This window comes from Zootoca vivipara, chromosome 10 (assembly GCF_963506605.1).
Source record: "Zootoca vivipara chromosome 10, rZooViv1.1, whole genome shotgun sequence".
NCBI classification, from domain to species: Eukaryota; Metazoa; Chordata; class Lepidosauria; order Squamata; family Lacertidae; genus Zootoca; species Zootoca vivipara.
Window position 1 is genome coordinate 49,183,670 of NC_083285.1, and position 15,286 is coordinate 49,198,955.

The 15,286-nt window shown below is 42.0% G+C and overlaps 1 long non-coding RNA gene across 1 annotated transcript in view; it reads left to right on the forward strand.

The window, feature by feature from the left end:
* The window catches only part of LOC132592769 (uncharacterized), a 64,243-nt gene extending 49,201 nt beyond the window's left edge, over positions 1-15,042 (forward strand). The window contains exon 3 of the long non-coding RNA XR_009558283.1: positions 12,490-15,042. This is a non-coding gene — a long non-coding RNA (uncharacterized LOC132592769). The remainder of the gene's footprint in view (positions 1-12,489) is intronic.
* The last annotated feature ends 244 nt before the right edge of the window (positions 15,043-15,286 follow it).

The window sequence follows — 15,286 nt, forward strand, 5'->3', positions numbered from 1 at the left end:
GTACTAACTGCAGCTTCCTGATCAAGCGCGAGGGAATCCCTACATAGAGCATAGCTGCCAAGTCTCCCGCTGAAAAATGCGGGATCAGCAGCGGCGTGGCATGTCTGGACATGCGTAGAAGCAACTTCCGGTGCCGCCGCCGCCTGATGTCCGGTGCCCATACATGGGTAGCGCAGCACCAGAAGTCACTTCTACGCATGTCTGGACATGCGTAGAAGCAACTTCCGGTGCCACTCTGCCCGATTTTTGGTGCCCAGGCATGGGTGGAGCGGCACCGGAAGTCACTTCTATGCATAGACGTGACTTCCGGTGCCGCGCTACCCATGTATGCGCACCGGAAATCGGGTGGCGCCAGCACCCAAAATGGAGCCTCCATGGCAGGTAAGAAATCCGGGGGATTTACGGGATTTTTCCCAATCTGGGCTGCCAGCGGGAAACGGTTTAAAATACGGGGGTTTCCCGTGAAAAACGGGAGACTTGGCAGCTATGACAAAGAGTGCATTGCAGTAATCTAGTACCGAAGTAACCAATGTAGGAACTATTGTGGCAAGACCTTCCCACTCCATGAATTGTTGTAGTAACAGAGCTGGATCCAGAAGCACCCCCAAACTAAAACTCTGCTCCTTAAGGGGGAGTGCAACCCATCCCCCTATCTTCAGTGCATCCATCATATCACCCGAGGCAAAGAGCACATCAAGACTGTGCCCTGCCTGGTATGTTGGGCCAATGACCATCTGAGAGAGGCCTATGGTTGTCATGAAGGCCATGAAGTCTTGAGCTGGCCTGTCAGCAGCCTCTGCGTCGATATTGAAGTCACCCAGGATTATAATTTTAGGGTCTTCTAACAATGCTTCAGAGATCACCTTGGCCAGCCTGATCAGGGATGCTGCCAGGCAATGGGGTGGTCAGTAGATCAGGAACATCTCTGATCTTTCTCTTTGACCCAACCATGTGCAGACCATCTAATTTATTTTGAGGTCAAGGAGATGGTGTCCATATAGACAATAGCAGGACTCTGGCTACCCAAGGTGGACATGTGCTTCGTTTAAAATAAAATACAATCTAGAACCTTTTGTAATCTTTGCAATGTTTTTCTTTCTTTATAGCATTTCCTTATGTCCATCCTTCTTCTCTTGTCATTTTCCTTATAGCAGTATAGTAACACAATCCATATTATAAATGACAGCAATGTGCATGTTGGCCTCCTAGTATTTTACAGGATCCTTACTGTATGCCTGTGAAACATGGACCCCTTATAAACGCCATTTCCAACTCCTCGAAAGATTCCATCAACAGTATCTCCAAAAAATTTGACACATCACTTGGGAAGATAGGCAAACTAATGTCAGTGTACTGAAAGAAGCAAAGGTCACCAGTGTTGAAGCAGTGATTCTTCAACATCAACTTTGTTGGACTGGTCATGTTGTGTGGATGCCAAGTTATCGTCTTCCAAAGCAACTACTCTAATCCGAACTTAAAAATTGAAAGTGTAATGCTGGTGGTCAACAAAAGAGGTTTAAAGACTCTCTCAAGGAAAATCTAAAATGTAGTATAAACACTGACAACTGGGAAACACTGGCCTGCGAGTGCTCTAGTTGGAGATCAGCCTTTACCAAAGGTGTCATGGACTTTGAAGGTGCTCGAATTCTGGACGATAGGGAGAAATGTGCTAAGAGGAAGGCACGCTTGGCAAGCCCTTAACGTGATCAACTCCTGCCCGAAAACCTTTGTCCCCACTGTGGAAGGACGTGTGGATCCAGAATTGGCTTCCACAGTCACTTACAGACTCACTGTTAAAACCGTGTTCATGGAAGACAATCCTACTTGGCTATTAGTGATCGCCAACGAATTTTACAGGATGTGGCAGGCTATACCAGGGCAAGACATTTTGAGGTGCCATTAAAGGGCAGTACACATTTGGCTAAAATTTATAATACGGAAGCTGTATTTATTTATTTAAAACATTTTTGCCTCACTCTTCAGGCCAAAAGGTTTCCAGAACAGCTTACATAAGATCACTAATGAAGGGAGTGTCTGCCCTTTGCAGAGTTCTTATACAAGAGCAGCTTGACAGGAAACAGTTCAGGGAGAGGAGAAGTGAAATAGACCTTGTCTCTTTCCATCTGCTATAGACATAGCATAAAGGTGTCTCTTGAAGCTGGTCTTTCAGCGGAGCTGATGGAGTCGGTCATGCAGTCCTATATGCAGTCTGCAGTATAGCCTGACTCAGGGTTTCCCAAATTGGGTTGCCAGCTGTAATTGGACTACAACGCCCATCATCCCTAGCTAGCAGGACCAGTGGTCAGGGATGATGGGAATTTTAGTTCAACAACAGCTGGAGACCCAAGTTGGGGAAACCCTGGCCTGACTTAATGGATCATCATTATCTACAGCCCCCTGCTTCCTTTCTGCCATTTTTCTCCTGGCTCTACATAAATTTGATTGGGACAAATTATTAACACCCATGAAAGAATGAATTGCAGGTGTATATAATAGACAGCTTGGGAAAGATCAACTTGCCACTGAAGTTTCTCCGATTTCTCCTTTAGGGATTGTGTGTTCATTTTGAAAACAAAAATTAAATAAAACAAGACAAACAAACTTTGCTTGTTTTGTTTTAGTTATAGAAACAGATGGGACTTCAAATTAATGACTTCTGATTCTGAATGAGAAACCTTTCTCCCCCATTTGGTCTAGTTAGAGCCCTGCTAGAACACATCAGTGAAGGGTTACAAAGAAGGAACAGATTCACAGAATCAGATGGCAATCAATAAAATGAATGTACTAGCTAGGAATCATTTATGAATATGAATGAAATGCAAACGAATAAGTAACAAAATAAATGACACTTTTAAGAATGAAAACAAATGGAGGAGGTAAATGATTCCCCTCCCCCCAGCTGATAATGGCTTGATATGAGAATCTTGGCATTGCAGAGGATTTGATGTGATTGTCTATAAAGCTTTTTTAAAACTCTCTGGTGATAGCCAGCATGAGTTGCCTCCCTGTAACTTGACTTCAGTTTTAATAAGGAAATGTGACATATCGTTTATTGAAATCTCACATGTGATGTCCTGTCTAGATTAGAGCCAACAATACCTTCATATAGAAGAGGGTGGCAGTTGCAATTTCCTCCCTTACATGCAAATTAGCATTAGCCCTAAAATCCCTGGCAGAATGCCAGGGTTGCCTTCTCTGGCAACAGTTTCACTTCAGCCCTTTTCTCCATCAAAGACCCTTTTCCATTAATCAAATGGGTCCAGCATTTTACAGGGAAACATGAGATCTTGATTTGTATTGGAGGCAGGTCTAAACTTGCATTGACTTTAACCAAGGCAGAACTTGGCCCTTTGATATATGTGTGTGTTTGTGTGTGTGTGTTTTAAAGACTTATTTTATAAACAAAATCATAGTTTGGGTACCTACAGCAAGCACTCAGCCAAGCTATAATAAACTACAAATAAAATAATGTAAGATATTCCTGTTGCTCTCAATGTATCGTTATGCCTTCACAAATGCTATTAACATGCAGGTCATGAATTATTGTATGCCTGTCTTTATGAGGCCTTTTAAAAATCACTCAACTACATAATGACTTTGAAATATATTCTTTTTGAAATGGAAAATGAAAAACCTTTTTGCATTTTTAAAAAAGATATCAATAGCTATTCAAGAAAGGCCTTAGGAATGTCTTAATATCATGCTTTGTAGAGATCTTTTTTGTTTACTACATTTACTTGATGAATATTTTTTTTTACATTTGAATGGCATTGTGTATTGACTAGATAGCACCCAGTGGGTATTTAGAAAATGTTTTTCCTGACACACGTTTTCTAAAATTAATTTCATTTCAAAACTCCCCATTTTTTATATTCTCCAGAAGCAAATGTTGAAACGTAATTTGTAGAGTGATGGGCTGAATAATACAGTGCAGCCTCATCCAGCGCTAGCCAATTCTATTTGCTGGTGGAAGGTAAGATGGCAGTTCCTCTCTGCTTCACATACAGAAGCTGAATGGAATGGCAGTTGAATCTTATTTCAGCACTAGTGGCAGGATAGCATCCTTCACTGCACCTGAAGCTGCTGACTGGTTTAGGGCCACAGGCTAGAGACTATGTGAGATATATATATATACTGTATAGAGAGAACTCTGTCCTCTAACCAGTGGTGGATTTATGGTCCATTGGGCACAACCCTTCCCCCCCCCCTAACCATTCACCTATATAGAACATGAGTATGTCTGAAAATGGCCTGTGTTTTTGGCATTTCCTTCATGCAGAATTGTTGATTAACTTGTCATAATTTATGTACATCTCGCAATGCAGAACCTTTAATCACTAAGGTTGCTGAACTCGCTAAATTCCCTTGACCATATATGGTAGAATGCAAGTAATTTTTTTATTCTTTTAAGGCTGTTGAATGAACTTTCACCAGTTGCATCGTAGCTTTATTAGGGTGGTACAAAATACGGGGTTTGTGGTACAAAACCAATACAAAACCTTGGCACCAGTTTGGAGGGGATCCCAAATTTCGTGGTTAATAAAATTATTTGATATGAGCAATGTTTAAAAATGTTCAAGAATTGCCTCTATGCTGGGAAATGTGGTGTGCAAACCACCAGTAACAAGCTCATAAAGTGGAGTCTGAGACATTGATGATGTAAAGTCCCCACTGGTCACAGAACACAGCAAGTTTCACTGTTTTTCTTCAAAGACAACAGAATCTGTGTCCTCTGAAGACATATACATTAATTTTTGGATGCTGTCATTTGTATTTAGTAAGATGATTCCACAACAGTGGTTTCAGTCTGAAATATAAACTCATTGGGTTGTGCCCTCAGTTCTGCTCTGGAGAGCCAGGAGAACCTCTGGAACTTGCTAGACTATATAACATACAATAATGATGAAGGATAATAGTATTGACAAGTGGGACCCTCAGCACAATATTGCAGTGCAGAATGTGTTCCCATTCACTCTGCCAGCCAACCAGCCATGCTGTTATCCAGGATCCTCAGTTTCACGGAACAACATTATATGATGATGTAGTGCTGCTGTGATGAGGAGAGATGAAGATTTTGGCTGAGCAGTGCCACTGATTGCCAGTTGTTGGCGAGCAACAATGAGGAAGGGCTGTACATGCTTCGCTAGCAGACTTCCCAGAGGAAGTGTGAATGAAGACTCTGGATTCATGGAGCTTTGGTCTGAACCAGCAGGACTCTCCTTATGCTTACACACTGTATCTACACAGTGCAGCTAAACAAATCTCAAACCCAGAAATAATTGGTTTCTGAACTTTATGTTGTCAGTCCTTTGGTGGATATTGGTTTCAACATTTCTAGGTTAGAGAATGATGCAGGCTCATCAACAGAGCTGTTTTTTTGTTTTTTCTAAAAAAGATAAATATAATAGGGGTGGCTTTAGTATTGCCCCCAACCCCTAAAATACAATTATTTTGGTACTCTCAGTCACTTGATTGGGCTATGAGCTGCTGCTGATTTTTTTTTTAAGCCAAACTTTTGTTAATGTACAGGCATTCGTCATCTGCTGTTCATTAATGCACATAGGCCTGGCAATGGAATGAGCGTTTTTCTAGAGTGGGGTCGAAAAACTAATTATTCACCATATGGTGGCCGGCTCAGCAACAATTGCTGAAGCCATGGAAGCAAAAGGAAGTTGGCTGGCTGTTCTTTGAGCAGTTTGCACAGCGATGACTCTCTTGACACATGCCATTCATTTGGTTTCTGAATAACAGATGGACTAAGGCTGGGAATTGTGGAAAAATCATGGCAGGGATCTGGTGGCTGCCCTTGCCTTTTTATCCTTCAGAATGACTTTGGGTCACATGGCCTGTGGAAAATAACAAGCAGGGGATTGTACTCCCAGGATTTCCCTGCTTCTTTCATAAAGCAGGGCGTAATTTTGACTGCCTTTTTCGTATTTTGTTTATTAAAGGGATCAGGGGTTTTAGATGAAAGAGATTACTTGGTTTGTGGTTGGTGTGTGTGTGTTGGATGTGTGGGGTGGGGGTGGGGTTGTGCTATACCAGTGACACTCAGCTCATTGTTAGAGGGGAAAATGCTGGCAGTTTGATAAGGGATAAGAAAACAGAGGAGGTTTTAAATTTAAATTTAAATTACTTGCTATTTGTTCTCTTCCCGTTTGTAAATCGCACATAGGCAAGTTAAGATAAGAGCTGTTTTAGATTCAGAATGTTCAAGCTGGTGGGGAGAAGTGTACCCCTCCTTCCTGTTTTCCCCTCCCACCATCCACAATAGAGTTTAAGAAGTAAGGGTAACAATCAACAGGACCAGAACATCATCTGCACCTGCAACTTGCATGCTATCTGGATTTAACATTGTTCTCAAGACTGACAAGCGTAGAAGAAGGAGAAAGCTGCAAGGAAGATCTTTTTCTGGACTTCTTGTTTCTGTAAAAGTGAATCAAATTAATTCAGGCTTTACATGGAAAGTGAATGAAATTTTAATTAAGCATGGTTGACAGTGGTAATACGGGTTAAAAGATTTTTAGTCCCACCCTTTCCAGACCACCCTGAGCAAAAATATAGATATTCATCAAAGGAAAACAAGCACCCTTTTTTCCATGTTAAGTGTAGTATGTTCCACAACGTGAACAACTCCCACCCAGAATCCAATGTCCCCACTGTGGAAGGACATGTGGATCCAGAATGGACCACCACAGTCACCTACGGACTCATTGTTAAATCCGTGTTTATGGAAGACAATCTTACTTGGCTGTGAGTGATCGCCAAAGAAGAAAAAAGAAGAAAGAAGGACAAGTAGAGATGGTGATATGAAACATGTGTCAGAATCAGAGAAGTCATGAGAAATTGAAAAAAAGCAACAACAGATGCCCCTCTTTGACTTCTTGCAAGTAGGTTTGTGTCTTCAAGCACCTTCCTCCACCACCACCATTCCCTTCACCTGCCCATTCCAGGGCCTGTAGACTTTCCATGGGGCTGTTTAGTTTGGAGAAAAGATGAGTAAGAAGGAACATGATAGAGGTATACAGAATTATGCATGGTCTGGAGAAAGAAACTATAGAAAAGTTTTTCTCCCTCGCTAAGAATACTAGAACTTTGGGAAATCCAATGAAACTGAACACTGGAAGATTCAAGACAAACAAAAGCTAGACAATGGAATTCACATCAAAAGTAGTGACTGCCCCCAATGTGGACTGCTTTAAAAGAGGATTGGACAAATTCATGAAGCTATCAGTGGCTACTAGTCACCATGACGGCTATGTTCTACCTCCGCTGTCAGAGGCAGTATTCCTCTTAATACCAGCTTAATACTCCTCACAGGTGGGGAGAGTGCTGTTGCGTTCAGGTGGTGGGATTCCTGGGTTCTTCTTGTGCTCTTGGAAGAAAGTGGAAGTGGCTATTTACACTATTCACATTCATTTCTCACCAGGGAATATGGTGTTCCCAGTCCCTTCCCCATGCAAGAATGGGTGGTGCAAGAATCCACCACCCTGCTGTTTCTGTCTTTCCTTCTCCTGCCCTGAGAAAGTCTGTAAGCTCATGTGGAGCACACACAAACACTTTCTGAGGTGAACACATGGTTGCGTGTGCATCCCTGGTCAGAATTCTGGTTGCATAAATTTTCTATAAGGGAAGGTCTGGGAGAATGGTGTGTGTGGTGCAATTTCAAATGCACCATGAGCAGATGTCCATAGTCCATTGCCCCAATTCGGGAAGGCTGTGATTGAGAGTGAAGAAAGTGAAACTGTATAGGAGCTGGAGGCTCTGCCTGTTCCTGGCTGGCAGCCAGGCCTTGATCTGAGCAGGTGTTTACTCACACTCCCTCTGTCCCAAACCTAGTATGGTCAATATCACCCTTGTTCCTTGGTGGGAGGGCCACCATTTTGTGGTTCACCTCAGGTGCCAAAAGGTTTTGGGCCATCCTTGATTCCTGTGACTCTGGAAGTAATGAAGAAGGGATCCAGAACCTAGCTGACTAGTGGTAAAACACCTGGTCCTGGGGTGGCAATGTCTGGTTCTTCTGACAGCTCCCTCTGGACCTCCAAGGAGATCCCATGTTCCAGGTATGGGTGGGGCTGAAGCCTGACAGCAGTAGGTGCTCAACTGTTCCTCCACCTGCATTTATTCTTCTGAGATTTCAACCATTGCCTGCTCCCTCAACATGGGAGTTACTTCTGATCTTGGAGCAACACTGAGAGAAAAATGTCTTTCAAGAAGTGTGATGGGGAACCATCTTGCACCTGCAACTTGATCTCTCTGCGCTCCCACCCCACTACATTCCGGGGTGTGGGGAGATCATACTGCCATGACTTCTAGTTCCCAAACTACTTTTTAAAAAATTGCCCATGCCATCTCCCTGTTATAGGAAACTGCCAATGACCTGATTCTGACCAATAGATCTGTTGCTAATGCTATCAAAATTCGCAAACCCCTTTCGTGAAGCCCACTGGCGTATCTCTGCTAGGGGCTGTTAGACTCCCTGATACCTCCTCTCTCATCATCTCTGCTGAACCTTCTTTGAATGACCCTTGAATGGTGCAAAGCAGAACCAGTGAGAGGTGTGGCCTGGGGCATGTTCCAAAGGCCAGATAAGAGTACATTTTTGTAAACTTTACACTGACTTTTCCATTCCAATAGCATTAATTGTTTCCCTTGTAATTAAATGTGACTATTGAAATGGCTTTGTATAGCCAGTTTCAGCCATATCTTTACTGTACATCCCATCTCCTATGTCCATGAATACAAACAACAACATTGATTTGCAATAACAATCAGTGTCCTTGTTATATTTCTGTATTTATTAATTTTTATCCCACCCTTTATCCGATGAACTGAGGACATGGCTCCTTACCCCATTTTGCCCTCACGACAACATTGTGTGGTCTGTTAGTTTGAGATTTAATGTCCAGACCAAGGTCACCCAATATGCTTCCTGTCTTTGTCGCTGAGTGGGGATATTTAAGTTTTATACAAATGTGTTGCAAGTGAGGGTGATTTAACTACATTATTGCTTTCTTTAAAAGCTGGGTGTATTTTGTATGTATTTTGTCCTTTCTGCACCTTTAACAGAGGCAACTGTCTTGTTCACACCAAGGAATGGCTACTCATGCTCCTACTCTGTGGGTGATAATGTAGCTAGATTCTACTCAGAGTAGACCCACTGAAATGAATGAAATGGCTAAGTTAGGTCCATTAACTGGGTGTACTCTGAATAAAACTTAGTTGAATACCCTTGTTTTGTGCTTTTCATTTACTACCGGTACTCAAACTGGCATGACATTCTCTCTGTGTGTTTGCACATAGTTGACTGCATTGCTGAGGTTAGATTTGCTGGAGTCCTTCCCTCTGGATAGGGCAAAACTGCTTGGCCTAATTATGGCATATTATTAAATTAATTTGATAATTGGACAGCGTAATTAAAAGAACTCCCCACCAGCAAAAAGCAAGGAATAGCTCCTTTGTCTTAAAGTTCACCCTCGGAACAATTCGTTGCAGTTTCAAAGGGTGTCAGGGAGGATTTTTAAAAGAGAGGAAAGAAAATCATTACTCAGAGTAGTGTATTATGCTCTCGTCAGCTGTCAGCTTTCAACACTTATTTTGACAATGGTTGTTTTTGACAGAATTTGTAAGATGCTTTTCCTCACCCTGGGCCTGAGATATGATGAATGTGCCATAAAGGTGACCTTTTACCCAAGGCCACATGTTAATATTCAGAATGGTCCTTTTGTTAGTTTCGAACAATGCCTGTCTTTTTTCTTTCCTTCTATTTTTTTTTAAAAAAGCTTGATTTGCCAATATGACCCTCTGTTAGAATGCTGGACCATTCCAGATTGGTCACCGGGAAGCATCAAGTGCCTTTGACTGAAATGACATGGAAGATGTATGGTCGAAGTGCTGTATGCAGCACCACTGCTGTGACATGAAGAAAACCACTTTGACCCAAATAGAAGTGTACTCAAACAATGTCGCACCAACCAAAGGCAACATATTGGGAAGAAAAATGCTTGCGAACAGTTTGTGCTGGAAGATGTATTGGCCAGACTGCCATAGGGCAATCTTTGAACTATTGAAATCTTTAGAAATATTGTTTAGTACTTGAACAATACTTACAACCTAATTAATCAAGCATAGATGCTCCTGCTCTCTTTTTACACAGTGTATTATTTGACTTCAAGAATAGCACTCTCAGATGTATTTTGAAAGGCTTTACTGTTTAGGCAAACTACTACTTCTAACGAGCAGTTGAGATTGCAGCTCCATCTGTGCAAAGTAATCAGATAAGTGACATAATTATTAAGAATGATATTGCATTTTACTGTTAGTTCCCTACTATAGATCTGTGTTAGCATTAAGTGCAAATAAGCTAATATTTCCAGCTTAAGCCAATCCTATCTAACAAGTATTATAGTGCTTCTAAGGTATGCTCCACAGCTTCTGGTGGTGATAATGTGAATCATATATGTGGTGGCATTAATTAATATTGTTTAAAAACTCTCTGAATATAACAGTTCAACTATGACAGCATTTTCAAAGCCCCTTGTCCTCTGTGCAGCCTAGTTGCTTCCACATAAATGTGCATAGGATCACCATTAAGTGGATTTGAGAAAATTCATAGGGAAAATGTTCTTATTTATTCCAGGAACTAGTATATTTGTTTTGTTAATGAACTGGAGCCAGATATACACCACAGTCTTTATTCCCTGAACAGTGCTGCTGGAGAGGGTTAGCATAAGGCGGAGGTGTCCCTCTGCTGGGCTCTGCCAGTGGAGGCGACTCCTCTGCAGACATCCCTGATGGTAACAGGCTCTTGGGAAGCTTCTGGGGCACAGTTTTGGTTGGCAGTAGAGAACACAGGGTGCTGAAATGGATCAGTACACAAGTGGAAGTGGATCAGAGTCAGCATAGTCCCACCAGATACAAAGCTGCTGCATTTCCCTGGGAGGAGTCCAGCTTTGACCTGGCACAACAACAACAAAAAAGAAAAATCTGCCCACTTTCTTTCCTGGTTGTCATGCGTATCAGGGATTTGGATGTACTGCACTTCTCCGCAGTCCCATTTAGGATTTCTGTGCTGCCTGTGCAACACAAAAGAGGGGGAGAGGGGAAATCTTACCACCACTTTTCACCCTGCGCAGCATGAATGGCAGGACTTTGGATATGCCAGTAGCTCTGCCATTCTACTCCATCCTGCTGCTTCAAGTTCCCCATAGGATTGCTCTGCTCGCCATGCTTAGAGTAGACCTACTGAAGTTGATCATAGTCTGGAGTTGTCATATTTCAAACAGGGAAAATCCGGACAGAAAAATTGTTGTTTTTTGGCCAAAGTCCAGATTTTCCAGGATATTTTAGCAATTTCTGCTTGGACACTGCTTCCGACTGCAGTATTCTGGATATGTCCGATAAATTCTGGACGTATGGCATCCCTCTCACAGTCCTATTTATTTCACTGGATGTACTGTAAGCATGACTAAGTCTGAATCCTAGCCAAAATTTGAGATTAAGACAGAATACATTTGGTACACATCTTTAGGAAAGTCCACAATATTTATTTATTTATATTTATTTATTTATGGTATTTTGCATTGCCTTTTAGGACATAGTCAAAACACAGTACTGTGCATTAAAGGTAAAGGGACCCCTGACCATTAGGTCCAGTCGTGACCGACTCTGGGGTTGCGCACTCATCTCGCATTATTGGCAGAGGGAGCCGGCGTATAGCTTCCAGTTCATGTGGCCAGCATGACAAAGCCGCTTCTGGCAAACCAGAGCAGCACATGGAAACACTGTTTACCTTCCTGTTTATCTACTTGCATTTTGACGTGCTTTCGAACTGCTAGGTTGGCAGGAGCTGGGACCAAGCAACGGGAGCTCACCCCGTCACAGGGATTCGAACCACCGACCTTCTGATCAGCAAGCCCTAGGCTCAGTGGTTTAGCCCACAGCGCCTCCTGGGTCCCTGTGCATTAAGGCACATTAATAACCACCAAATCATAATACAGAAAATTATAAAACAGCGGCTGAGAGTTGTAGGTAGGCCTCAATCATATTGTGCAAATTTTCATTAAAATTATGTAGTCTTCCGGATCAACAAGGCTTTCAAAGCTTTTTCTTCTTTTCTGCTTTCTTGTAGGATATGTTTTACTTGGATCTAGAGTGCAGCAAAGGACTTTTTGAATTAATAGATTAATAAAATGAGGCAGATTATTATTTTATTAAGCTTTATATTCTATTAAGTATCTACAAAATTATCATACATGTACTTATTTTGTTAGATGCTGTAAACTTGGAATATCTCAGTGAAAAATACTATGGGCAGCCTTTGCTTTAATTGCTCTAGCAACTCTATTTCTTTCTTTAGGTCTGATTTTGTATGTGCATTCAAGTTTGGAACTATATATTGGAGACTTAAAAGTCCAGATGCAACAGGTAGGACTTAGCAAAGCATCTGGTGTTCTTCTAATTTTGCTCCTGTTTATTTGTGTTCTTCAGCCAATTTTAGAAGAGGACAGGTGCAGCCAGTGAGAACCAATCTACTTGCGCATATGATGTTCCAAAAATGCCACCACCAAGTTCTGTCTCCAGTGGGGAAGAGATGGTTGGAATGGGAGCACTGGCATATCCTCACCTACCTATCAACCTGGAGACCACCTGTGTACACATTAAGGAGAAAGCAGGAGACACTGAAACTGCTATAGACTAAACACAGACAGAAATGTAGAATGTCTCGATTCAGCCAGGATACAAAGCAGTACAACTTCATTATTTTTAGAGGCTGAAGCCATTCAAAAAATTTCTGTAGGCCATCCTCAACTGTAAGTAGCCAATCACCTTTGAGAGGTAAACAGATTGTTGTAAGAATATTAAACGACTAAACAACAACAACTACAAGCCTTTTCCCCAGATTGGGGTGCAAGGCAGCTTGCAGATAGAATGGAAACAGCTAAAATACAAAACCATTGATTGATCAGGTATTTAACTAATATTGATGTATTGTGTTCTTATGCCTCATTCACAAGTCCAGTCACATAGAAGGAAGCCCCATGAACTTTGGTACAACATAGACACACAACTTACTGTCCATCCTACAGGTACACATATTGGCACACAAATCAGCACCTGCTGGTGGGGTGGCGTGGCATTACTTTCCCAGTTTCCCAATGTGGAAGTTGCTGCCAGTAACCGAGATGGGGAGTCAAGGTGGCAAGGAGATTGGCATGGTGCTGGCATAGTGGCAGAGTCAAGCTGACACTCCTAATGCTGTGCTGAAACTGTACTGACCTCCCCACAGCCTTACCCCTCTCAGTTACTGGCAGTGACCTCTGTTTTGGTATGCCAGGTAAACAGGCTCATCCCACTGTGCTCCATTGGTCACTATCAATGCAGATAAAAGTGTGCTTCTGTGTTCATCACTGACTAGGGGGCTAATATATCCCCTTTTGGCAAGGGCCAGAGCGCAGATAATCACAAAAGGTTGTACTACCAAGCATAAAGTGTGTAGGCTAAAATACCATATAAGGTGAGCTGCTTTTATATGGGTTTTTAATACATACAAAACTAGAACACTAGATAGCCATTGCCAGTCAGTGTAGGCAGTATTCAGCTAGATGGACCAATGATCTGACTGCATATGGCAGCTTACTATGTTCCTAAATTCTAGTTCTGCTTCAGACTCAGATCAGAATTTTTGTCCAAGGAATATGAGCTCCCACTTTAAGGGGTTTTCTGTGAGCCAGAAGGATGCAGCCTCTACCTAAACATTTAAGGCTGAAGGTCCACTAACAATTGCCAGCTGACGACCCCCTAACACTTTTCCCAAGCATTTCTTAATTTTGTCATACACAACTCCCTAACCACATCATTTCCTTAACTGCATTTTTAAACAGACTTATGTGCGTAAAAATCCCACATGTTCCCTCGTTTTTAGTATGTGTATGTTCTTTCAGATATAGAAGTACATGTGCAGAGTACATTATCTCTAGGTTTTTTTTTGAAGCTTCTCTAGTGCTTTCCTCAGTCACGAGCAGTGCTTTTTTTCTGGGGGTACGCAGGGGTACGCATACCCCTAAACATTTTGTGAATCTAAGTTTGGCCTCATTGAGGGGCAGTATTTCAATATGAGTAGGAAAATGAGAGTACCACTAAACATTTTTTTAGAACAAAAGCACTGGTCACGAGGAATGACTCTTTTTCTGCCTTGAGCTCGTCTCCCATGCCTGCAAGAGTTTCTTCAAGAGCCAAGCCTGAAGCAAACTTCCTACCAACCCTTCTCTAAAGACTTTCTCTGGGAAGGAAGGTGCTTCTCCAGCGGTCTTCCAAACCACAATCCGGAGAGCTTCAGTTACCATGGCACTGCAAACATTCTCCATGCTCCACCATATTCTATGAAAAAATGCTCGGGGCAAACCCCTGTCTTTCGTGGAAATTTGGCATGACCGTCTCCTTCACTCCTGGCCTGTCCTTCCGCCGATCTCGGCACAAAGAGGTTAATAAATGTTTACTTCGTCCCCCCTCCCCTTGCCCCCCCATCCCCCCAATGTTTCCATATGGCTTGTTCACAGGCTTGTGCTTGTTTGTGTCTGAATGCCCACTTGCATTGACTGGTGTGAGGGAATTGTTCCACTCATGCTGGCCATCCTCAAATCAATGCCGGCCTCTAACAAGAGAAAGTGCCTCAGATGTAGTGGTTTCCACAGGACCATTGTTGGGCTTTTGTTAAGCATTTTTGAACCTAATAAATAATGTCAAAAGTTTCTTTCCTAGCCAAAAATGTTCCTTTTGAAAACTCTTCTAGTAGTATTTTTGTTCAGTGATGGCTTCCAGTGTTGCAAAGAATTTGCACTTTACAATGGTAATTTGATGTATCGCGTGCCATGTTGCAATATGGATTGTTTTTTAAAAAAAATGCTGAAGTGTTGTCACTAGATGGAAATCCCTATTTCTTTAACATGTTCTCAAATTGAGAGGTCCTTTCAGGCTATAACGGTTTCAAATGGGATTAAATATCATAATCAAGAGCTGAAGTGAAGAAATAATTTTTTTTAAAAAAAAATGACTTTAATTAGAGTAAAATAAAAAAATTCCTTCAGTAGCACCTTAAAGACCAACTAAGTTTATATTTTGGTATGAGCTTTCGTGTGCATGCACACTTCTTTTCGTGCATGCACACGAAAGCTCATACCAAAATATAAACTTAGTTGGTCTTTAAGGTGCTACTGAAGGAATTTTTTTATTTTGCTTCGACTCAGACCAACACGGCTACCTACCTGTAACTTTAATTAGAGTGTGA